The sequence below is a fragment of the Brienomyrus brachyistius genome, chromosome 2 (genome assembly GCF_023856365.1).
Source record: "Brienomyrus brachyistius isolate T26 chromosome 2, BBRACH_0.4, whole genome shotgun sequence".
NCBI lineage: Eukaryota > Metazoa > Chordata > Actinopteri > Osteoglossiformes > Mormyridae > Brienomyrus > Brienomyrus brachyistius.
The window spans coordinates 43,633,318-43,655,552 of NC_064534.1; the positions used below are offsets into that span (position 1 = coordinate 43,633,318).

At 49.5% G+C, this 22,235-nt stretch overlaps 2 protein-coding genes, 11 non-coding genes and 1 pseudogene across 13 annotated transcripts in view; 12 read left to right on the forward strand and 2 right to left on the reverse strand.

The window, feature by feature from the left end:
- LOC125715120 (uncharacterized) overlaps window positions 1-22,235 on the reverse strand; it is a 1,180,389-nt gene that overhangs the window by 487,289 nt on the left and 670,865 nt on the right. The gene's annotated exons all lie outside the window — the stretch shown is intronic.
- Window positions 1-22,235, reverse strand: part of LOC125715114 (uncharacterized) — a 935,270-nt gene that overhangs the window by 240,402 nt on the left and 672,633 nt on the right. The window lies entirely within an intron of this gene.
- LOC125736868 (5S ribosomal RNA) lies at window positions 483-601 on the forward strand. The gene has a single exon (XR_007396136.1). It is a non-coding gene; the product is annotated as a 5S ribosomal RNA (ribosomal RNA).
- On the forward strand, window positions 1,686-1,804 carry LOC125729413 (5S ribosomal RNA). Its single transcript, XR_007389861.1, has one exon. It is a non-coding gene; the product is annotated as a 5S ribosomal RNA (ribosomal RNA).
- LOC125734583 (5S ribosomal RNA) lies at window positions 2,883-3,001 on the forward strand. Its single transcript, XR_007393890.1, has one exon. It is a non-coding gene; the product is annotated as a 5S ribosomal RNA (ribosomal RNA).
- Window positions 4,080-4,198, forward strand: LOC125736869 (5S ribosomal RNA). Its single transcript, XR_007396137.1, has one exon. It is a non-coding gene; the product is annotated as a 5S ribosomal RNA (ribosomal RNA).
- Window positions 5,280-5,398, forward strand: LOC125733350 (5S ribosomal RNA). The gene has a single exon (XR_007392696.1). It is a non-coding gene; the product is annotated as a 5S ribosomal RNA (ribosomal RNA).
- LOC125733811 (5S ribosomal RNA) lies at window positions 10,420-10,538 on the forward strand. Its single transcript, XR_007393147.1, has one exon. It is a non-coding gene; the product is annotated as a 5S ribosomal RNA (ribosomal RNA).
- LOC125732772 (5S ribosomal RNA) lies at window positions 15,739-15,857 on the forward strand. The gene has a single exon (XR_007392140.1). It is a non-coding gene; the product is annotated as a 5S ribosomal RNA (ribosomal RNA).
- On the forward strand, window positions 16,934-17,052 carry LOC125732773 (5S ribosomal RNA). Its single transcript, XR_007392141.1, has one exon. It is a non-coding gene; the product is annotated as a 5S ribosomal RNA (ribosomal RNA).
- LOC125737126 (5S ribosomal RNA) lies at window positions 18,129-18,247 on the forward strand. The gene has a single exon (XR_007396393.1). It is a non-coding gene; the product is annotated as a 5S ribosomal RNA (ribosomal RNA).
- LOC125735725 (5S ribosomal RNA) lies at window positions 19,325-19,443 on the forward strand. The gene has a single exon (XR_007395017.1). It is a non-coding gene; the product is annotated as a 5S ribosomal RNA (ribosomal RNA).
- LOC125733988 (5S ribosomal RNA) lies at window positions 20,520-20,638 on the forward strand. Its single transcript, XR_007393317.1, has one exon. It is a non-coding gene; the product is annotated as a 5S ribosomal RNA (ribosomal RNA).
- On the forward strand, window positions 21,721-21,829 carry LOC125732285 (5S ribosomal RNA; annotated as a pseudogene).

The window sequence follows — 22,235 nt, forward strand, 5'->3', positions numbered from 1 at the left end:
AAATTGTTCTGGCTGCAGCCTGCAGTATGGACTTGTTGGTGTGTGTAGCTCCCAGTGTTCTGACAGCGCGATGTTTTGGGGAAGCATGTGATTTAGCAGCTACCAGTGGGCTTCGTGCGGCGGAGATTTTGTGGCTGTTAGCGGAGTTGATAACAGAGGGTCGTTAAGAGAAGCCTGCATGCAGTAGGCAAAGGAGTAATGTTTGCCGGCGGGGGACGTGCGGCGATTAACCTGTGCGGTAGTGAAAAGGAGTTAAAAAGAAGGAAGTGTGCGGATGCGGAAAGAATGGAATAATTGTGGTAGGCTGCCGGCTGAGTAGTTTGGTGAATGTTTGGTGTGGGTCCGGCGCTGCCGATTGGATGGTGGTGCTGCAGTGTGAGTCAGATAAAAAAAAAAAAAAAACCAGGAGTAGGATCCAATGGGACTAACTGGCATATATAGACCCGTGTAATGCAAAAGGGCTGTTTTTGGTAGCATCTCTCACTTACGGCCATACCACCCTGAACACGCCCGATCTCGTCTGATCTCGGAAGCCAAGCAGCGTAGGGTCTGGTTAGTACTTGGATGGGAGACCTCCTGGGAATACCAGGCGCTGTAAGCTTTTCTCACTTTTACTTTAAACGGGGGGCGCTCCACTTCACGATTAATTTAAATCTATCACTCCCCTTCCATTTTACTATTTTATATATATATATATATATATATATTTTTCTCTCATTCATAAAGGCAGCTTTTACACACCGTTTTACTCTAAATACTTCCTGGTAATTCTAGGTGCTGTAAGCTGTTCGTGCCTTTATTCCACCAGGGCGCGATCTTCTCACAAACTTGAAGACTGTCACTCCCCATTCACGTTTTACAACTTATTGTTAATGATAAAGAGACAGCTTTTTACACACAGTTTTAAACAAAGTACTGATATTATTCCTCTTCAACTGACCGCTTTGTTTTCTATGCAAAAACCACTTCGCCACAGAAGACTCGATATTATTGGCATAGCAAGTTCTGCTCTTCTCCTTTCAAAACTTGCTAAAAGCTGTATTTAAAAGAACAGATTGGCCGGGGTAATTCACACCCTTCAATGCCAGCTTAATGTTTAGGTTAGTGGGAATCACAGAGGAATTAGGGATGGAAACTTCTTTGCTGGTGGTAGAAGCGGTCTGGTGAATTTTTAGAGAGAAGAGGCCGTCGATGTTTGAATGTAGAAAATTGTTCTGGCTGCAGCCTGCAGTATGGACTTGTTGGTGTGTGTAGCTCCCAGTGTTCTGACAGCGCGACGTTTTGGGGAAGCATGTGATTCAGCAGCTACCAGTGGGCTTCGTGCGGCGGAGATTTTGTGGCTGTTAGCGGAGTTGATAACAGAGGGTCGTTAAGAGAAGCCTGCATGCAGTAGGCAAAGGAGTAATGTTTGCCGGCGGGGGACGTGCGGCGATTAACCTGTGCGGTAGTGAAAAGGAGTTAAAAAGAAGGAAGTGTGCGGATGCGGAAAGAATGGAATAATTGTGGTAGGCTGCCGGCTGAGTAGTTTGGTGAATGTTTGGTGTGGGTCCGGCGCTGCCGATTGGATGGTGGTGCTGCAGTGTGAGTCAGATAAAAAAAAAAAAACCAGGAGTAGGATCCAATGGGACTAACTGGCATGTATAGAAGCGTGTAATGCAAAAGGGCTGTTTTTGGTCGCGTCTCTCGCTTATGGCCATACCACCCTGAACACGCCCGATCTCATCCGATCTCGGAAGCCAAGCAGGGTAGGGTCTGGTTAGTACTTGGATAGGAGACATCCTGGGAATACCACGTGCTGTAAGCTTTTCTCACTTTTACTTTATACAGGGGGCGCTCCACTTCACGATTAATTTAAATCTATCACTCCCCTTCCATTTTACTATTTTATATATATTTTTTTTTTCTCTCATTCATAAAGGCAGCTTTTAGAAACCGTTTTACTCTAAATACTGCCTGGTAATTCTAGGTGCTGTAAGCTGTTCGTGCCTTTATTCCACCTGGGCGCGATCTTCTCACAAACTTGAAGACTGTCACTCCCCATTCACGTTTTAGAACTCATTGTTAATAATAAAGAGACAGCTTTTTACACACAGTTTTAAACAAAGTACTGATATTATTCCTCTTCAACTGACCGCTTTGTTTTCTATGCAAAAACCACTTCGCCACAGAAGACTCGATATTATTGGCATAGCAAGGTCTGCTGTTCTCCTCCCTTCAAAACTTGCTAAAAGCTGTATTTAAAAGAGCAGGTTGGCCGGGGTAATTCACACCCTTCAATGCCAGATTAATGTTTAGGTTAGTGGGAATCACAGAGGAATTAGGGATGGAAACTTCTTTGCTGGTGGTAGAAGCGGTCTGGTGAATTTTTAGAGAGAAGAGGCCGTCGATGTTTGTATGTAGAAAATTGTTCTGGCTGCAGCCTGCAGTATGGACTTGTTGGTGTGTGTAGCTCCCAGTGTTCTGACAGCGCGACGTTTTGGGGAAGCATGTGATTTAGCAGCTACCAGTGGGCTTCGTGCGGCGGAGATTTTGTGGCTGTTAGCGGAGTTGATAACAGAGGGTCGTTAAGAGAAGCCTGCATGCAGTAGGCAAAGGAGTAATGTTTGCCGGCGGGGGACGTGCGGCGATTAACCTGTGCGGTAGTGAAAAGGAGTTAAAAAGAAGGAAGTGTGCGGATGCGGAAAGAATGGAATAATTGTGGTAGGCTGCCGGCTGAGTAGTTTGGTGAATGTTTGGTGTGGGTCCGGCGCTGCCGATTGGATGGTGGTGCTGCAGTGTGAGTCAGATAAAAAAAAAAAAAAACCAGGAGTAGGATCCAATGGGACTAACTGGCATGTATAGAAGCGTGTAATGCAAAAGGGCTGTTTTTGGTAGCATCTCTTGCTTACAGCCATACCACCTTGAACACGCCCGATCTCATCCGATCTCGGAAGCCAAGCAGGGTCGGGTCTGGTTAGTACTTGGACGGGAGACCTCCTGGGAATACCAGGTGCTGTAAGCTTTTCTCAATTTTACTTTATACAGGGGGCGCTCCACTTCACGATTAATTTAAATCTATCACTCCCCTTCCATTTTACTATTTTATATATATATATATTTTTCTCTCATTCATAAAGGCAGCTTTTACACACCGTTTTACTCTAAATACTTCCTGGTAATTCTAGGTGCTGTAAGCTGTTCGTGCCTTTATTCCACCAGAGCGCGATCTTCTCACAAACTTGAAGACTGTCACTCCCCATTCACGTTTTACAACTTATTGTTAATGATAAAGAGACAGCTTTTTACACACAGTTTTAAACAAAGTACTGATATTATTCCTCTTCAACTGACCGCTTTGTTTTCTATGCAAAAACCACTTCGCCACAGAAGACTCGATATTATTGGCATAGCAAGTTCTGCTCTTCTCCTTTCAAAACTTGCTAAAAGCTGTATTTAAAAGAACAGATTGGCCGGGGTAATTCACACCCTTCAATGCCAGCTTAATGTTTAGGTTAGTGGGAATCACAGAGGAATTAGGGATGGAAACTTCTTTGCTGGTGGTAGAAGCGGTCTGGTGAATTTTTAGAGAGAAGAGGCCGTCGATGTTTGAATGTAGAAAATTGTTCTGGCTGCAGCCTGCAGTATGGACTTGTTGGTGTGTGTAGCTCCCAGTGTTCTGACAGTGCGACGTTTTGGGGAAGCATGTGATTCAGCAGCTACCAGTGGGCTTCGTGCGGCGGAGATTTTGTGGCTGTTAGCGGAGTTGATAACAGAGGGTCGTTAAGAGAAGCCTGCATGCAGTAGGCAAAGGAGTAATGTTTGCCGGCGGGGGACGTGCAGCGATTAACCTGTGCAGTAGTGAAAAGGAGTTAAAAAGAAGGAAGTGTGCGGATGCGGAAAGAATGGAATAATTGTGGTAGGCTGCCGGCTGAGTAGTTTGGTGAATGTTTGGTGTGGGTCCGGCGCTGCCGATTAGATGGTGGTGCTGCAGTGTGAGTCAGATAAAAAAAAAAAAAAAAACCAGGAGTAGGATCCAATGGGACTAACTGGCATGTATAGACCCGTGTAATGCAAAAGGGCTGTTTTTGGTAGCATCTCTCACTTACGGCCATACCACCCTGAACACGCCCGATCTCGTCTGATCTCGGAAGCCAAGCAGCGTAGGGTCTGGTTAGTACTTGGATGGGAGACCTCCTGGGAATACCAGGCGCTGTAAGCTTTTCTCACTTTTACTTTAAACGGGGGGCGCTCCACTTCACGATTAATTTAAATCTATCACTCCCCTTCCATTTTACTATTTTATATATATATATATTTTTTTTTCTCTCATTCATAAAGGCAGCTTTTACACACCGTTTTACTCTAAATACTTCCTGGTAATTCTAGGTGCTGTAAGCTGTTCGTGCCTTTATTCCACCAGGGCGCGATCTTCTCACAAACTTGAAGACTGTCACTCCCCATTCACGTTTTACAACTTATTGTTAATGATAAAGAGACAGCTTTTTACACACAGTTTTAAACAAAGTACTGATATTATTCCTCTTCAACTGACCGCTTTGTTTTCTATGCAAAAACCACTTCGCCACAGAAGACTCGATATTATTGGCATAGCAAGTTCTGCTGTTCTCCTTTCAAAACTTGCTAAAAGCTGTATTTAAAAGAACAGATTGGCCGGGGTAATTCACACCCTTCAATCCCAGCTTAATGTTTAGGTTAGTGGGAATCACAGAGGAATTAGGGATGGAAACTTCTTTGCTGGTGGTAGAAGCGGTCTGGTGAATTTTTAGAGAGAAGAGGCCGTCGATGTTTGAATGTAGAAAATTGTTCTGGCTGCAGCCTGCAGTATGGACTTGTTGGTGTGTGTAGCTCCCAGTGTTCTGACAGCGCGACGTTTTGGGGAAGCATGTGATTCAGCAGCTACCAGTGGGCTTCGTGCAGCAGAGATTTTGTGGCTGTTAGCGGAGTTGATAACAGAGGGTCGTTAAGAGAAGCCTGCATGCAGTAGGCAAAGGAGTAATGTTTGCCGGCGGGGGACGTGCAGCGATTAACCTGTGCAGTAGTGAAAAGGAGTTAAAAAGAAGGAAGTGTGCGGATGCGGAAAGAATGGAATAATTGTGGTAGGCTGCCGGCTGAGTAGTTTGCTGAATGTTTGGTGTGGGTCCGGCGCTGCCGATTGGATGGTGGTGCTGCAGTGTGAGTCAGATAAAAAAAAAAAAAAAACCAGGAGTAGGATCCAATGGGACTAACTGGCATGTATAGACGCGTGTAATGCAAAAGGGCTGTTTTTGGTCACGTCTCTCGCTTATGGCCATACCACCCTGAACACGCCCGATCTCGTCCGATCTCGGAAGCCAAGCAGGGTAGGGTCTGGTTAGTACTTGGATGGGAGACCTCCTGGGAATACCAGGTGCTGTAAGCTTTTCTCACTTTTACTTTATACAGGGGGCGCTCCACTTCACGATTAATTTAAATCTATCACTCCCCTTCCATTTTACTATTTTATATATATATATTTTTTTTCTCTCATTCATAAAGGCAGCTTTTACACACCGTTTTACTCTAAATACTTCCTGGTAATTCTAGGTGCTGTAAGCTGTTCGTGCCTTTATTCCACCAGGGCGCGATCTTCTCACAAACTTACATTTACATTTACATTTACAGGATTTGGCAGACGCCCTTAGCCAGAGCGACTTACATAAGTGCTTTGAGACTCTGCAATGAATTTCCAATGCTAGCTCAATAAGGACCCAAGCTATGAATACTATCTCTGAGAACTCCATTGAGTAGTGTAGATTTTTTTTTTTTTTTTTTTTTTTAAACACACACCAGAATAAGAGTCGAGTAAGAATATAGAAGTTCTACGTCAGGTATTTCTGAAAAAGAAAAGTTTTGAGTCGTCGCTTGAAGACATTCAAGGATTCAGCTGTTCGGACATCTAGGGGGAGTTCATTCCACCAACTAGGTGCCAGGACAGAGAAGAGCCGAGATGCGTGTCTTCCTTGTGCCTTGAGGGGAGGAGGGACCAGTCGAGCAGTGCTGGAGGATCGGAGAGATCGTGGTGCAGAGCGGGGTGTGATGAGGTCCTTTAGGTAGGATGGTGCCAGAGAATTTTTGGCTTTGTATGCGAGCATCAGTGTTTTGAATCTGATGCGTGCAGCTACAGGAAGCCAGTGGAGGGAGCGCAGCAAAGGAGTGGTGTGGGAGAACTTGGGAAGGTTGAAAACAAGACGAGCAGCTGCATTCTGAATCAGTTGGAGGGGACGGATGGCACTCAGTGGTAAACCCGCTAGAAGCGAGTTACAGTAGTCAAGGCGTGAGATGACGAGGGACTGGACGAGTATCTGGGTAGCCTGAGTGGAAAGAAATGGACGTATCCTCCTGATGTTAAAGAGGAGAAACCGACAAGAGCGAGAAAGACTGGCGATATGTGAGGAAAATGACAACCGATCATCTATGGTAACTCCAAGGTTTCTAGCAGAAACCGAAGGACGGATTAGGGAGTTGTCGAAAGAGATCGCAAGGTCCTGGAGGGGGGATGAGTCAGCCGGGATGTAAAGCAGCTCAGTTTTACTAGTGTTGAGTTTTAGCTGGTGAGTGGTCATCCAAGATGAGATGTCTGCCAAGCATGTAGAGATCTTAGTGGAGACATGAGTGTCTGAGGGAGGGAAGGAGAGGATGAGTTGAGTGTCATCGGCATAGCAGTGGTAGGAGAAGCCATGTGAGGATATAACTTCGCCAAGAGATTTAGTGTAGAGGGAGAATAGGAGAGGACCAAGAACCGAGCCCTGAGGGACACCGGTGGAAAGACAACGTGGAGTAGATGTGGATCCATTCCATGTCACTTGGTATGTTCGGCCTTCTAGGTAGGAAGCCAGCCAGCGCCAGGCCAGGCCACCAATGCCAAGACTCCTAAGGATGGATAGGAGAGTTTTGTGGTTGACCGTGTCAAATGCTGCTGATAGGTCAAGAAGGATGAGGACAGATGACAGTTTGGCCGATCTGGCAGCATGTAGCTTCTCAGTGACTGCTAAGAGGGCAGTCTCTGTAGAGTGAGCTGCTTTAAAGCCAGACTGATTAGGATCCTGGAGGTTGTTCTGAGAGAGATAGAGAGAAAGCTGGTTGTAGACTGTACGTTCGAGGATTTTTGAAAGGAAGGAAAGAAGCGATACTGGTCGATAGCTGCAAGTGTCTGAGGGATTTAGAGTGGGTTTTTTTAGGATGGGAATGACCCTGGCTATTTTGAATGCTGTTGGTACATGACCGGAGGTTATGGAGCCATTAATGATAGTCGTGATGAAGGGAAGAAGGTCTAGACAGATTGTCTGAAACAATGCAGAAGGGATTGGATCAAGTCGGCAGGTGGTAGGGTTGGAAGATGAGATGACTTTCATGATCTCATCTGCCGTAAGACCGGAAAACTGGGCCAGTGAGGGGGGAGGGAAATCCTTAGTGTGTAGTGTAGTGGATGAGGGAGAGAATGTCTGACAGATTCTGTCAATCTTCTCGGCAAAGAAGTTGGCAAAATCTTCAGCAGTCAGGAAGGAAGGAGCAGGAGGAGGGGGAGGGTTGAGAAGAGACGAAAAGATGTTATGGAGTTTGCGAGGATCTCGTGAGGATAATTCAAGTATGTCTTTGTAAAAGGCAGTTTTAGCTGCAGTCACGTCCATAGAGAATTTGGATAACAGAGTACGGTAGGAAGACAGATCTGCATCAAGCTTAGATTTCTTCCACGTCCTCTCTGCTACCCGCAATTCTCTTCGGTTAGTACGTAATGCAGCTGAAAGCCAAGGAGTAGGCCGAGTTTTCCTTGGTTTGGAAGACAGCGGGCAGAGGTTGTCCAAGGATGTGTGAAGTGAGGAGATGAGAGTATCAGTTGCAGACTCCAGTGCCAAGGAGGAAAAGGAGTCAGGGTCAGGAAGGTAAGACAGGGTGCAGGAAGCAACAGAAGAAGCGGAGACAGAGTGGAGGTTTGGTCGAGTGGGGAGGAAACGTTGAAAACTGGGATTGGCCAAGACGGGTAGGGCAATGGTAAAGGATACAAAGTGGTGATCAGAAATGTGTAGAGGAGTAGAAGAGATGTCAGTAGCCGGAGAGGGGCGGCTGAAAACCAGGTCGAGGACGTTACCTCCTTTGTGTGTCGGAGAGGAGCTGTTGGATGTTAGAGAGAAGGAATCGAGAAAAGGGAGGAGACCAGAAGAAGGGAGCTTGTCATGGGGGAGGTTGAAGTCACCAAGGAGAATGAGAGAGGAGCTGTCAGTGGGGAAGAGACTGAGGAGAGTATCAAGCTCCTCTAGAAAGCAGCCTAGGGGGCCAGGAGGGCGGTAGACAACAATGATCCGAATATCGAGTGGAGAGGTAACAGCAATTCCATGGAATTCAAAGGATGAAATGTTGAGATGGGGCAGAGAGAGGGGTGTGTAGCACCAGTTCCGAGTTACCAATAGACCTGTGCCACCGCCCCTGCCAGTCTGGCGAGGAGAGTGAGAGAAAGCATAAGCAGAGGAGAGAGCTGCCGGGGTAGCCGAGTTCTCAGGTGATATCCAGGTCTCCGTCAGAGCCAGAAAGTCAAGAGAGTGGTGTGAAGCAAGGGCGGAAATGAAATCAGCCTTCTTTACAGCAGACTGGCAATTCCAGAGGCCACCCAGCACGCTTCGCTGGCACTGGGGTGTTATGGGAGGGTAGACAAGATTACTGAGAGTGCGGCACCTGGATGTTGGATGAGATATTCTAGGTCTCAAAGATAAGTGTACTGGTATACGTCTAAGGCACATGTCTGTAGTGATGGTGTGAGAGATTGCGAAGTAGAGGATAGGATAGAGTAGGAGAGAAAGGTTAGAAGCAGTAGTAACAACTAGACTGTTTGCCTTTATCCTTCAATTTAAACTCAGTAAGCCCTGCCCCCTAATTAACACCTTCAGGGAGACCGAAACTACACACAACAACAGTTCAGGGAGACCGAAACTACGCTTGATTGCCAGGAACTACACACAACAACAGTTTCAACAGACAGTAAACAGAAAGCAAACAGAGTCCTACCTTACTAGCAGAGAAGTAATCCACAAACAGAGCTTGAAGCACACTGAGTATTGAGCTGGAGTCACCTTCAATTTAAACTCAGTAAGCCCTGCCCCCTAATTAACACCTTCAGGGAGACCGAAACTACACACAACAACAGTTCAGGGAGACCGAAACTACGCTTGATTGCCAGGAACTACACACAACAACAGTTTCAACAGACAGTAAACAGAAAGCAAACAGAGTCCTACCTTACTAGCAGAGAAGTAATCCACAAACAGAGCTTGAAGCACACTGAGTATTGAGCTGGAGTCACCTTCAATTTAAACTCAGTAAGCCCTGCCCCCTAATTAACACCTTCAGGGAGACCGAAACTACACACAACAACAGTTCAGGGAGACCGAAACTACGCTTGATTGCCAGGAACTACACACAACAACAGTTTCAACAGACAGTAAACAGAAAGCAAACAGAGTCCTACCTTACTAGCAGAGAAGTAATCCACAAACAGAGCTTGAAGCACACAAGACTTAGAGAAGTAAGAGAAGTAATCCACAAACAAAACTTGAAGACTGTCACTCCCCATTCACGTTTTACAACTTATTGTTAATGATAAAGAGACAGCTTTTTACACACAGTTTTAAACAAAGTACTGATATTATTCCTCTTCAACTGACCGCTTTGTTTTCTATGCAAAAACCACTTCGCCACAGAAGACTCGATATTATTGGCATAGCAAGTTCTGCTCTTCTCCTTTCAAAACTTGCTAAAAGCTGTATTTAAAAGAACAGATTGGCCGGGGTAATTCACACCCTTCAATCCCAGCTTAATGTTTAGGTTAGTGGGAATCACAGAGGAATTAGGGATGGAAACTTCTTTGCTGGTGGTAGAAGCGGTCTGGTGAATTTTTAGAGAGAAGAGGCCGTCGATGTTTGAATGTAGAAAATAGTTCTGGCTGCAGCCTGCAGTATGGACCTGTTGGTGTGTGTAGCTCCCAGTGTTCTGACAGCGCGACGTTTTGGGGAAGCATGTGATTCAGCAGCTACCAGTGGGCTTCGTGCAGCGGAGATTTTGTGGCTGTTAGCGGAGTTGATAACAGAGGGTCGTTAAGAGAAGCCTGCATGCAGTAGGCAAAGGAGTAATGTTTGCCGGCGGGGGACGTGCAGCGATTAACCTGTGCAGTAGTGAAAAGGAGTTAAAAAGAAGGAAGTGTGCGGATGCGGAAAGAATGGAATAATTGTGGTAGGCTGCCGGCTGAGTAGTTTGCTGAATGTTTGGTGTGGGTCCGGCGCTGCCGATTGGATGGTGGTGCTGCAGTGTGAGTCAGATAAAAAAAAAAAAAAAACCAGGAGTAGGATCCAATGGGACTAACTGGCATGTATAGACGCGTGTAATGCAAAAGGGCTGTTTTTGGTCACGTCTCTCGCTTATGGCCATACCACCCTGAACACGCCTGATCTCATCCGATCTCGGAAGCCAAGCAGGGTAGGGTCTGGTTAGTACTTGGATGGGAGACCTCCTGGGAATACCAGGTGCTGTAAGCTTTTCTCACTTTTACTTTATACAGGGGGCGCTCCACTTCACGATTAATTTAAATCTATCACTCCCCTTCCATTTTACTATTTTATATATATATATATATTTTTCTCTCATTCATAAAGGCAGCTTTTACACACCGTTTTACTCTAAATACTTCCTGGTAATTCTAGGTGCTGTAAGCTGTTCGTGCCTTTATTCCACCAGGGCGCGATCTTCTCACAAACTTGAAGACTGTCACTCCCCATTCACGTTTTACAACTTATTGTTAATGATAAAGAGACAGCTTTTTACACACAGTTTTAAACAAAGTACTGATATTATTCCTCTTCAACTGACCGCTTTGTTTTCTATGCAAAAAGCACTTCGCCACAGAAGACTCGATATTATTGGCATAGCAAGTTCTGCTCTTCTCCTTTCAAAACTTGCTAAAAGCTGTATTTAAAAGAACAGATTGGCCGGGGTAATTCACACCCTTCAATGCCAGCTTAATGTTTAGGTTAGTGGGAATCACAGGGGAATTAGGGATGGAAACTTCTTTGCTGGTGGTAGAAGCGGTCTGGTGAATTTTTAGAGAGAAGAGGCCGTCGATGTTTGAATGTAGAAAATAGTTCTGGCTGCAGCCTGTGTCACGATATACGTCGGCGGTAGAGGCGCACGGGTAAGGTGATGAGCGGAGAGGCAAGCAAGCAGGCAGACTTAGGGCAAAACGGGGATTTATTGGAAGGACGAGGACTTGGGAACATGGCACGCCGACTAACATCAATGACAGACAATGCTAACAGGTAAGACCAGGACTTAAAACCAGACAAGACTAATCAAAGTAAGCAGATACAGCAGGGTACAATCAAGGAAATACACGTGGGAAGGCAGGGGGCGTGGCACACACGAGGAGCGGACAAGCCGGGCATGACAGAGCCCCCCCCCAAAGGCGCGCTGCACCGGGCGCGCCCAGGAGGAGGCGACGAACGGGACGAGGGGACCAAGACCTGAAAAACAAAACCCAAAACCAAGAACAAAGGACCGGGAACTAAACAGAGAGACAGAACAGGCACAAAGACAGGACCAGGGACAAAACCTGACAGAGGACGGGGAACACGGACCGACAGAGAAAGAGAGGGGACACAGAAGGAACAGGCGGGACACAAGGGCCAGGAGTGAACAGAGGGCACAGAGGAGGACGGGCAGCAAAGACAGGAGGAACACGAGGAGCAGAGACGGGCGGGACGAAGGGACGAGCAGAAGAAGGGACAGAGACAGGCGGGACAAAGGCAGGGGCATAGGGAGACAAGGAGGGGGAACAAAGGGGAGCCCGAGGGAGACCCAGCGGGCGACGGGCGGCAGCCGGAGGGGCCGCAGGCGGCCGGGAGGCCGGAGCCGGAGGGGACCTCGGAGGGGCCGAGGAGGCAGGGCGAGGGACCCGCGGAGGGGCCAGGGAGGGAGCAGGAGGGAGCACTGGGGAAGGGGACGAGGGAGCTGGAGGGGCCCACGGCGAAGGCCCGGAGGAGGGGGGAGCTGCAGCAGGCGGTGACGTCCGGGGGAGGGCCGGAGGTAGAGGCCCCGCAGGCAACCGAGGAGCCGCCGTCGGGGAGCCCGCAGGCGACCGACCAGGCTCTGGAGAGGGGAGCGAGGCGGGGCGACGAAGCCTCGGAGGGGGACCCACAGGCGACAGCCGACCCGGAGGGCCAGGACCCGCAGGCGCCAGCCGAGCCAGAGCGCAGGCGAGGGAGGGCGAGCCAGGGGGCAGGGCGGGCGGGACCCCAGCCCTGCGTCTGTGTCCCCTTCCCCTGCGGGACACAGACAGGCCGACCCTAGTTCGGGGTCGAAGTCGCCGGGGCGAGGGACAAGGGGTTACAAGTTCTGTCCCCGAGGGGTCCCATTCCAGCTCCTCCACCTCCGAAGAGGGAGGAGCCAAGATGGAGTTGTCCGGGACCACCTCGGGGACTAGGACAGGGACTGGAGCTGCTGCAGTCGGAGGGGGCGCCTCTGGAGCTGCTGCAGGCGGAGGGGGCGCCTCTGGAGCTGCTGCAGGCGGAGGGGGCGCCTCTGGAGCTGCTGCAGGCGGAGGGGGCGCCTCTGGAGCTGCTGCAGGCTGCCGTGGCGCCGGGACAGGAACACGGTCAGGCTGCCGTGGCGCCGGGACAGGAACACGGTCAGGCTGCCGTGGCGCCGGGACAGGAACACGGTCAGGCTGCCGTGGCGCCGGGACAGGAACACGGTCAGGCTGCCGGGGCGCCGGGACAGGAACACGGTCAGGCTGCCGGGGCATCAGCCCGGAAACTGCAGGACGCTGCAGTGGGGACCTCGGCCCAGGTGCTGCAAGCCGCTGTCGTGGGGGCGCCCGCCCGGGAACTGCAGGACGCTGCAGAGGGGGCACCGGCACGGGCGTTGCAAGTCGCCCTCGTGGGGGCGCCCGCCCGGGAACTGCAGGACGCTGCAGTGGGGGCGCCGGCCCAGGCGCTACAAGCCACCGTCGCGGGGGCGCTCGCCCTGGAACTGCAGGACACTGCAGTGGGGGCGCCGGCCCAGGCGCTGCAAGCCGCCGTCGTGGGGGCGCTCGCCCTGGAACTGCAAGACACTGCAGTGGGGGCGCCGGCCCAGGCGCTGCAAGCCGCCGTCGTGGGGGCGCTCGCCCTGGAACTACAGGTGACTGCAGTGGGGGCGCCTCGGAAGCGGCTGTAGCAGGCGGGGACAGGAGCGTCTCGGAAGCGGCTGCGGCGAGATCAGGAACTGGGGCGAGATCAGGAACTGGGGCGAGATCAGGAACTGGGGCGAGATCAGGAACTGGGGCTGCAGGCAATTGCTGTGGGGGCGCTCGCCCGGGAACTGCAGGGGACTGCAGCGGGGGCACCTCAGGAGCGGCTGCAGCAGGGCGGTCAGGGACAGGAGCGCGGTCAGGGACAGGAGCGCGGTCAGGGACAGGAGCGCGGTCAGGGACTGGAGCGCGGTCAGGGACTGGAGCTGCAGGCAATTGCTGTGGGGGCGCTCGCCCGGGAACTGCAGGGGACTGCAGCGGGGGCACCTCAGGAGCGGCTGCAGCAGGGCGGTCAGGGACAGGAGCGCAGTCAGGGACAGGAGCTGCAGCAGGCGGCTGCAGTGGGGGCGCCTGCCCGGGAGCTGCAGGTTGCTGCAGTGGGGGCGCCGGCCCGGGAGCTGCAGGTTGCTGCAGTGGGGGCGCCTGGACAGGAACAGGAGCGCGGTCAGGAACAGGAGCGCGGTCAGGAACAGGAGCGCGGTCAGGAACAGGAGCTGGCTGCAGTGGGGGCGCCTGCTCGGGAGCTGCAGCAGGCGGCTGCAGAGGGGGCGCCTGCCCGGGAGCTGCAGCAGGCGGCTGCAGAGGGGGCGCCTGCCCGGGAGCTGCAGCAGGCGGCTGCAGAGGGGGCGCCTGCCCGGGAGCTGCAGCAGGCGGCTGCAGAGGGGGCGCCTGCCCGGGAGCTGCAGCAGGCGGCTGCAGAGGGGGTGCCTCTGCAGGAACTGGAGCGCGGTCAGGAACTGGAACACGGTCAGGAACAGGAGCTGGCTGCAGAGGGGGCGCCTGCCCGGGAGCTGCAGCAGGCGGCTGCAGAGGGGGCGCCTGCCCGGGAGCTGCAGCAGGCGGCTGCAGAGGGGGCGCCTGCCCGGGAGCTGCAGCAGGCGGCTGCAGAGGGGGCGCCTCTGCAGGAACTGGAGCGCAGTCAGGAACAGGAGCTGGCTGCAGTGGGGGCGCCTGCCCGGGAGCTGCAGGTTGCTGCAGTGGGGGCGCCTGCCCGGGAGCTGCAGGTTGCTGCAGTGGGGGCGCCTGCCCGGGAGCTGCAGCAGGCAGCGAAGGCGGCTGCGCAGGCGGCTGCGCAGCGGCGAAGGCGGCAATGGCGGCTGCTCTGGAGCAGGGTCCGAGGACAGTGACGGCCGTTCTGGAGTGGGATCCACCGCTCTCCGGAGCAGGAGCAGCCCTCGGAGATCCGCTGCGAGCTGCTCCAGGACTTCCGGGGGGGAAGCAGGAGTGAACGCAGCGAACCCCTCCTCTAGCTGCATCACGTGCTGGTCCGCTTCGGGCGACATCTGCCCGGCCAGTTCATCCCTCACCCTCCAGTATAACCCCTGGAGGGTGAAGAACTGGGTAATGTGAGTCGGGGTTGGAGCGATTACCTCTGGCCGGAGTGTCTCTGCCGTAAGCGGTGGGACGAGCTGAGCCTGCACAGATGAGACGGGCTTGGTCCCTTTAAGACGCCGCGGGATTCGCGGGATGGCATCTCGTACAGTGGCGGCCCCTTTGTTCGCCACCCGCTCAGGCCGGAAGCAATTCCGCTCGAGCGGCGGTGGCAACTCCGTGGCGTCCGGTTCGGATGGCCACAGTAGCAGGGATTCATCCACCTCCTCCTCGCTCAAGGGCCAAAACCTGGCCAACGCGCAGGCTCCCAGACGGAGTACCGGTTCTTCCGGGTTTTGCTTGCTCCGCTTCTTTGCGTGGTCTGTCATTCTGTCACGATATACGTCGGCGGTAGAGGCGCACGGGTAAGGTGATGAGCGGAGAGGCAAGCAAGCAGGCAGACTTAGGGCAAAACGGGGATTTATTGGAAGGACGAGGACTTGGGAACATGGCACGCCGACTAACATCAATGACAGACAATGCTAACAGGTAAGACCAGGACTTAAAACCAGACAAGACTAATCAAAGTAAGCAGATACAGCAGGGTACAATCAAGGAAATACACGTGGGAAGGCAGGGGGCGTGGCACACACGAGGAGCGGACAAGCCGGGCATGACAGCCTGCAGTATGGACTTGTTGGTGTGTGTAGCTCCCAGTGTTCTGACAGCGCAACGTTTTGGGGAAGCATGTGATTCAGCAGCTACCAGTGGGCTTCGTGCGGCGGAGATTTTGTGGCTGTTAGCGGAGTTGATAACAGAGGGTCGTTAAGAGAAGCCTAGATGCAGTAGGCAAAGGAGTAATGTTTGCCGGCGGGGGACGTGCGGCGATTAACCTGTGCGGTAGTGAAAAGGAGTTAAAAAGAAGGAAGTGTGCGGATGCGGAAAGAATGGAATAATTGTGGTAGGCTGCCGGCTGAGTAGTTTGGTGAATGTTTGGTGTGGGTCCGGCGCTGCCGATTGGATGGTGGTGCTGCAGTGTGAGTCAGATAAAAAAAAAAAAAACCAGGAGTAGGATCCAATGGGACTAACTGGCATGTATAGACGTGTGTAATGCAAAAGGGCTGTTTTTGGTCGCATCTCTCGCTTATGGCCATACCACCCTGAACACGCCCGATCTCATCCGATCTCGGAAGCCAAGCAGGGTAGGGTCTGGTTAGTACTTGGATGGGAGACCTCCTGGGAATACCAGGTGCTGTAAGCTTTTCTCACTTTTACTTTATACAGGGGGCGCTCCACTTCACGATTAATTTAAATCTATCACTCCCCTTCCATTTTACTATTTTATATATATATATATATATTTCTCTCATTCATAAAGGCAGCTTTTAAACACTGTTTTACTCCAAATACTTCCTGGTAATTCTAGGTGCTGTAAGCTGTTCGTGCCTTTATTCCACCAGGGCGCGATCTTCTCACAAACTTGAAGACTGTTTCTCCCCATTCACGTTTTACAACTTATTGTTAATGATAAAGAGACAGCTTTTTACACACAGTTTTAAACTAAGTACTGATATTATTCCTTTTCAACTGACCGCTTTGTTTTCTATGCAAAAACCACTTCGCCACAGAAGACTCGATATTATTGGCATAGCAAGTTCTGCTCTTCTCCTTTCAAAACTTGCTAAAAGCTGTATTTAAAAGAACAGATTGGCCGGGGTAATTCACACCCTTCAATGCCAGCTTAATGTTTAGGTTAGTGGGAATCACAGAGGAATTAGGGATGGAAACTTCTTTGCTGGTGGTAGAAGCGGTCTGGTGAATTTTTAGAGAGAAGAGGCCGTCGATGTTTGAATGTAGAAAATAGTTCTGGCTGCAGCCTGCAGTATGGACTTGTTGGTGTGTGTAGCTCCCAGTGTTCTGACAGCGCGACGTTTTGGGGAAGCATGTGATTCAGCAGCTACCAGTGGGTTTCGTGCGGCGGAGATTTTGTGGCTGTTAGCGGAGTTGATAACAGAGGGTCATTAAGAGAAGCCTGCATGCAGTAGGCAAAGGAGTAATGTTTGCCGGCGGGGGACGTGCGGCGATTAACCTGTGCGGTAGTGAAAAGGAGTTAAAAAGAAGGAAGTGTGCGGATGCGGAAAGAATGGAATAATTGTGGTAGGCTGCCGGCTGAGTAGTTTGGTGAATGTTTGGTGTGGGTCCGGCGCTGCCGATTGGATGGTGGTGCTGCAGTGTGAGTCAGATAAAAAAAAAAAAACCAGGAGTAGGATCCAATGGGACTAACTGGCATGTATAGACGTGTGTAATGCAAAAGGGCTGTTTTTGGTCGCATCTCTCGCTTATGGCCATACCACCCTGAACACGCCCGATCTCATCCGATCTCGGAAGCCAAGCAGGGTAGGGTCTGGTTAGTACTTGGATGGGAGACCTCCTGGGAATACCAGGTGCTGTAAGCTTTTCTCACTTTTACTTTATACAGGGGGCGCTCCACTTCACGATTAATTTAAATCTATCACTCCCCTTCCATTTTACTATTTTATATATATATATATATATTTCTCTCATTCATAAAGGCAGCTTTTAAACACCGTTTTACTCCAAATACTTCCTGGTAATTCTAGGTGCTGTAAGCTGTTCGTGCCTTTATTCCACCAGGGCGCGATCTTCTCACAAACTTGAAGACTGTTTCTCCCCATTCACGTTTTACAACTTATTGTTAATGATAAAGAGACAGCTTTTTACACACAGTTTTAAACAAAGTACTGATATTATTCCTCTTCAACTGACCGCTTTGTTTTCTATGCAAAAACCACTTCGCCACAGAAGACTCGATATTATTGGCATAGCAAGTTCTGCTCTTCTCCTTTCAAAACTTGCTAAAAGCTGTATTTAAAAGAACAGATTGGCCGGGGTAATTCACACCCTTCAATGCCAGCTTAATGTTTAGGTTATTGGGAATCACAGAGGAATTAGGGATGGAAACTTCTTTGCTGGTGGTAGAAGCGGTCTGGTGAATTTTTAGAGAGAAGAGGCCGTCGATGTTTGAATGTAGAAAATAGTTCTGGCTGCAGCCTGCAGTATGGACTTGTTGGTGTGTGTAGCTCCCAGTGTTCTGACAGCGCGACGTTTTGGGGAAGCATGTGATTCAGCAGCTACCAGTGGGCTTCGTGCGGCGGAGATTTTGTGGCTGTTAGCGGAGTTGATAACAGAGGGTCGTTAAGAGAAGCCTGCATGAAGTAGGCAAAGGAGTAATGTTTGCCGGCGGGGGACGTGCGGCGATTAACCTGTGCGGTAGTGAAAAGGAGTTAAAAAGAAGGAAGTGTGCGGATGCGGAAAGAATGGAATAATTGTGGTAGGCTGCCGGCTGAGTAGTTTGGTGAATGTTTGGTGTGGGTCCGGCGCTGCCGATTGGATGGTGGTGCTGCAGTGTGAGTCAGATAAAAAAAAAAAAACCAGGAGTAGGATCCAATGGGACTAACTGGCATGTATAGACGCGTGTAATGCAAAAGGGCTGTTTTTGGTCGCGTCTCTCGCTTATGGCCACACCACCCTGAACACACCCGATCTCATCCGATCTTGGAAGCCAAGCAGGGTAGGGTCTGGTTAGTACTTGGATGGGAGACATCCTGGGAATACCAGGTGCTGTAAGCTTTTCTCACTTTTACTTTATACAGGGGGCGCTCCACTTCACGATTAATTTAAATCTATCACTCCCCTTCCATTTTACTATTTTATATATATATTTATTTTTCTCTCATTCATAAAGGCAGCTTTTAGAAACCGTTTTACTCTAAATACTTCCTGGTAATTCTAGGTGCTGTAAGCTGTTCGTGCCTTTATTCCACCAGGGCGCGATCTTCTCACAAACTTGAAGACTGTCACTCCCCATTCACGTTTTACAACTTATGGTTAATGATAAAGAGACAGCTTTTTACACACAGTTTTAAACAAAGTACTGATATTATTCCTCTTCAACTGACCGCTTTGTTTTCTATGCAAAAACCACTTCGCCACAGAAGACTCGATATTATTGGCATAGCAAGTTCTGCTCTTCTCCTTTCAAAACTTGCTAAAAGCTGTATTTAAAAGAACAGATTGGCCGGGGTAATTCACACCCTTCAATGCCAGCTTAATGTTTAGGTTAGTGGGAATCACAGAGGAATTAGGGATGGAAACTTCTTTGCTGGTGGTAGAAGCGGTCTGGTGAATTTTTAGAGAGAAGAGGCCGTCGATGTTTGAATGTAGAAAATTGTTCTGGCTGCAGCCTGCAGTATGGACTTGTTGGTGTGTGTAGCTCCCAGTGTTCTGACAGCGCGACGTTTTGGGGAAGCATGTGATTCAGCAGCTACCAGTGGGCTTCGTGCGGCGGAGATTTTGTGGCTGTTAGCGGAGTTGATAACAGAGGGTCGTTAAGAGAAGCCTGCATGCAGTAGGCAAAGGAGTAATGTTTGCCGGCGGGGGACGTGCGGCGATTAACCTGTGCGGTAGTGAAAAGGAGTTAAAAAGAAGGAAGTGTGCGGATGCGGAAAGAATGGAATAATTGTGGTAGGCTGCCGGCTGAGTAGTTTGGTGAATGTTTGGTGTGGGTCCGGCGCTGCCGATTGGATGGTGGTGCTGCAGTGTGAGTCAGATAAAAAAAAAAAAAAAACCAGGAGTATGATCCAATGGGACTAACTGGCATGTATAGACGCGTGTAATGCAAAAGGGCTGTTTTTGGTCACGTCTCTCGCTTATGGCCATACCACCCTGAACACGCCCGATCTCATCCGATCTCGGAAGCCAAGCAGGGTAGGGTCTGGTTAGTACTTGGATGGGAGACATCCTGGGAATTCCAGGTGCTGTAAGCTTTTCTCACTTTTACTTTATACAGGGGGCGCTCCACTTCACAATTAATTTAAATCTATCACTCCCCTTCCATTTTACTATTTTATATATATATATATATTTCTCTCATTCATAAAGGCAGCTTTTACACACCATTTTACTTTAAATACTTCCTGGTAATTCTAGGTGCTGTAAGCTGTTCGTGCCTTTATTCCACCAGGGCGCGATCTTCTCACAAACTTGAAGACTGTCACTCCCCATTCACGTTTTACAACTTATTGTTAATGATAAAGAGACAGCTTTTTACACACAGTTTTAAACAAAGTACTGATATTATTCCTCTTCAACTGACCGCTTTGTTTTCTATGCAAAAACCACTTCGCCACAGAAGACTCGATATTATTGGCATAGCAAGTTCTGCTCTTCTCCTTTCAAAACTTGCTAAAAGCTGTATTTAAAAGAACAGATTGGCCGGGGTAATTCACACCCTTCAATGCCAGCTTAATGTTTAGGTTAGTGGGAATCACAGAGGAATTAGGGATGGAAACTTCTTTGCTGGTGGTAGAAGCGGTCTGGTGAATTTTTAGAGAGAAGAGGCCGTCGATGTTTGAATGTAGAAAATAGTTCTGGCTGCAGCCTGCAGTATGGACTTGTTGGTGTGTGTAGCTCCCAGTGTTCTGACAGCGCGACGTTTTGGGGAAGCATGTGATTCAGCAGCTACCAGTGGGCTTCGTGCGGCGGAGATTTTGTGGCTGTTAGCGGAGTTGATAACAGAGGGTCGTTAAGAGAAGCCTGCATGCAGTAGGCAAAGGAGTAATGTTTGCCGGCGGGGGACGTGCGGCGATTAACCTGTGCGGTAGTGAAAAGGAGTTAAAAAGAAGGAAGTGTGCGGATGCGGAAAGAATGGAATAATTGTGGTAGGCTGCCGGCTGAGTAGTTTGGTGAATGTTTGGTGTGGGTCCGGCGCTGCCGATTGGATGGTGGTGCTGCAGTGTGAGTCAGATAAAAAAAAAAAAAAACCAGGAGTAGGATCCAATGGGACTAACTGGCATGTATAGACGCGTGTAATGCAAAAGGGCTGTTTTTGGTAGCATCTCTCGCTTACGGCCATACCACCCTGAACACGCCCGATCTCGTCTGATCTCGGAAGCCAAGCAGGGTAGGATCTGGTTAGTACTTGGATGGGAGACCACCTGGGAATACCAGGTGCTGTAAGCTTTTCTCACTTTTACTTTATACTGGGGGCGCTCCACTTCACGATTAATTTAAATCTATCACTCCCCTTCCATTTTACTATTTTATATATATATATTTTTTTTTTCTCTCATTCATAAAGGCAGCTTTTAGAAACCGTTTTACTCTAAATACTTCCTGGTAATTCTAGGTGCTGTAAGCTGTTCGTGCCTGTATTCCACCAGGGCGCGATCTTCTCACCAACTTGAAGACTGTCACTCCCCATTCACGTTTTACAACTTATTGTTAATGATAAAGAGACAGCTTTTTACACACAGTTTTAAACAAAGTACTGATATTATTCCTCTTCAACTGACCGCTTTGTTTTCTATGCAAAAACCACTTCGCCACAGAAGACTCGATATTATTGGCATAGCAAGTTCTGCTCTTCTCCTTTCAAAACTTGCTAAAAGCTGTATTTAAAAGAACAGATTGGCCGGGGTAATTCACACCCTTCAATGCCAGCTTAATGTTTAGGTTAGTGGGAATCACAGAGGAATTAGGGATGGAAACTTCTTTGCTGGTGGTAGAAGCGGTCTGGTGAATTTTTAGAGAGAAGAGGCCGTCGATGTTTGAATGTAGAAAATTGTTCTGGCTGCAGCCTGCAGTATGGACTTGTTGGTGTGTGTAGCTCCCAGTGTTCTGACAGCGCGACGTTTTGGGGAAGCATGTGATTCAGCAGCTACCAGTGGGCTTCGTGCGGCGGAGATTTTGTGGCTGTTAGCGGAGTTGATAACAGAAGGTCATTAAGAGAAGCCTGCATGCGGTAGGCAAAGGAGTAATGTTTGCCGACGGGGGACGTGCGGCGATTAACCTGTGCGGTAGTGAAAAGGAGTTAAAGAGAAGGAAGTGTGCGGATGCGGAAAGAATGGAATAATTGTGGTAGGCTGCCGGCTGAGTAGTTTGGTGAATGTTTGGTGTGGTTCCGGCACTGCCGATTGGATGGTGGGGCTGCAGTGTGAGTCAGATAAAAAAAAATAAAAAAAAACTGGAGTAGGATCCACTTGGACTAACTGGCATGTATAGAGGCGTGTAATGCAAAAGGGCTGTTTTTGGTAGTTTTTCTCGCTCACGGCCGTACCACCCTGAACACGTCCGATCTCGGAAGCCAAGCAAGATAGGGTCTGGTTAGTACTTGGATGGGAGACCTACTGGGAATACCAGGTGCTGTAAGCTTTTCTCACTTTTACTTTATACAGGGGGCGCTCCACTTCTCGATTAATTTAAATCTATCACTCCCCTTCCATTTTACTATTTTATATATTTCTTTTTTCTCTCATTCATGAAGGCAGCTTTTACACACGTTTTACTCTAAATACTGCCTGGTAATTATAGCTGCTGTAAGCTGTTCGTGCCTTTATTCCACCAGGGCGCGATCTTCTCACAAACTTGAAGACTGTCACTCCCCATTCACGTTTTACAACTTATTGTTAATGATAAAGAGACAGCTTTTTACACACAGTTTTAAACAAAGTACTGATATTATTCCTCTTCAACTGACCGCTTTGTTTTCTATGCAAAAACCACTTCGCCACAGAAGACTCGATATTATTGGCATAGCAAGTTCTGCTCTTCTCCTTTC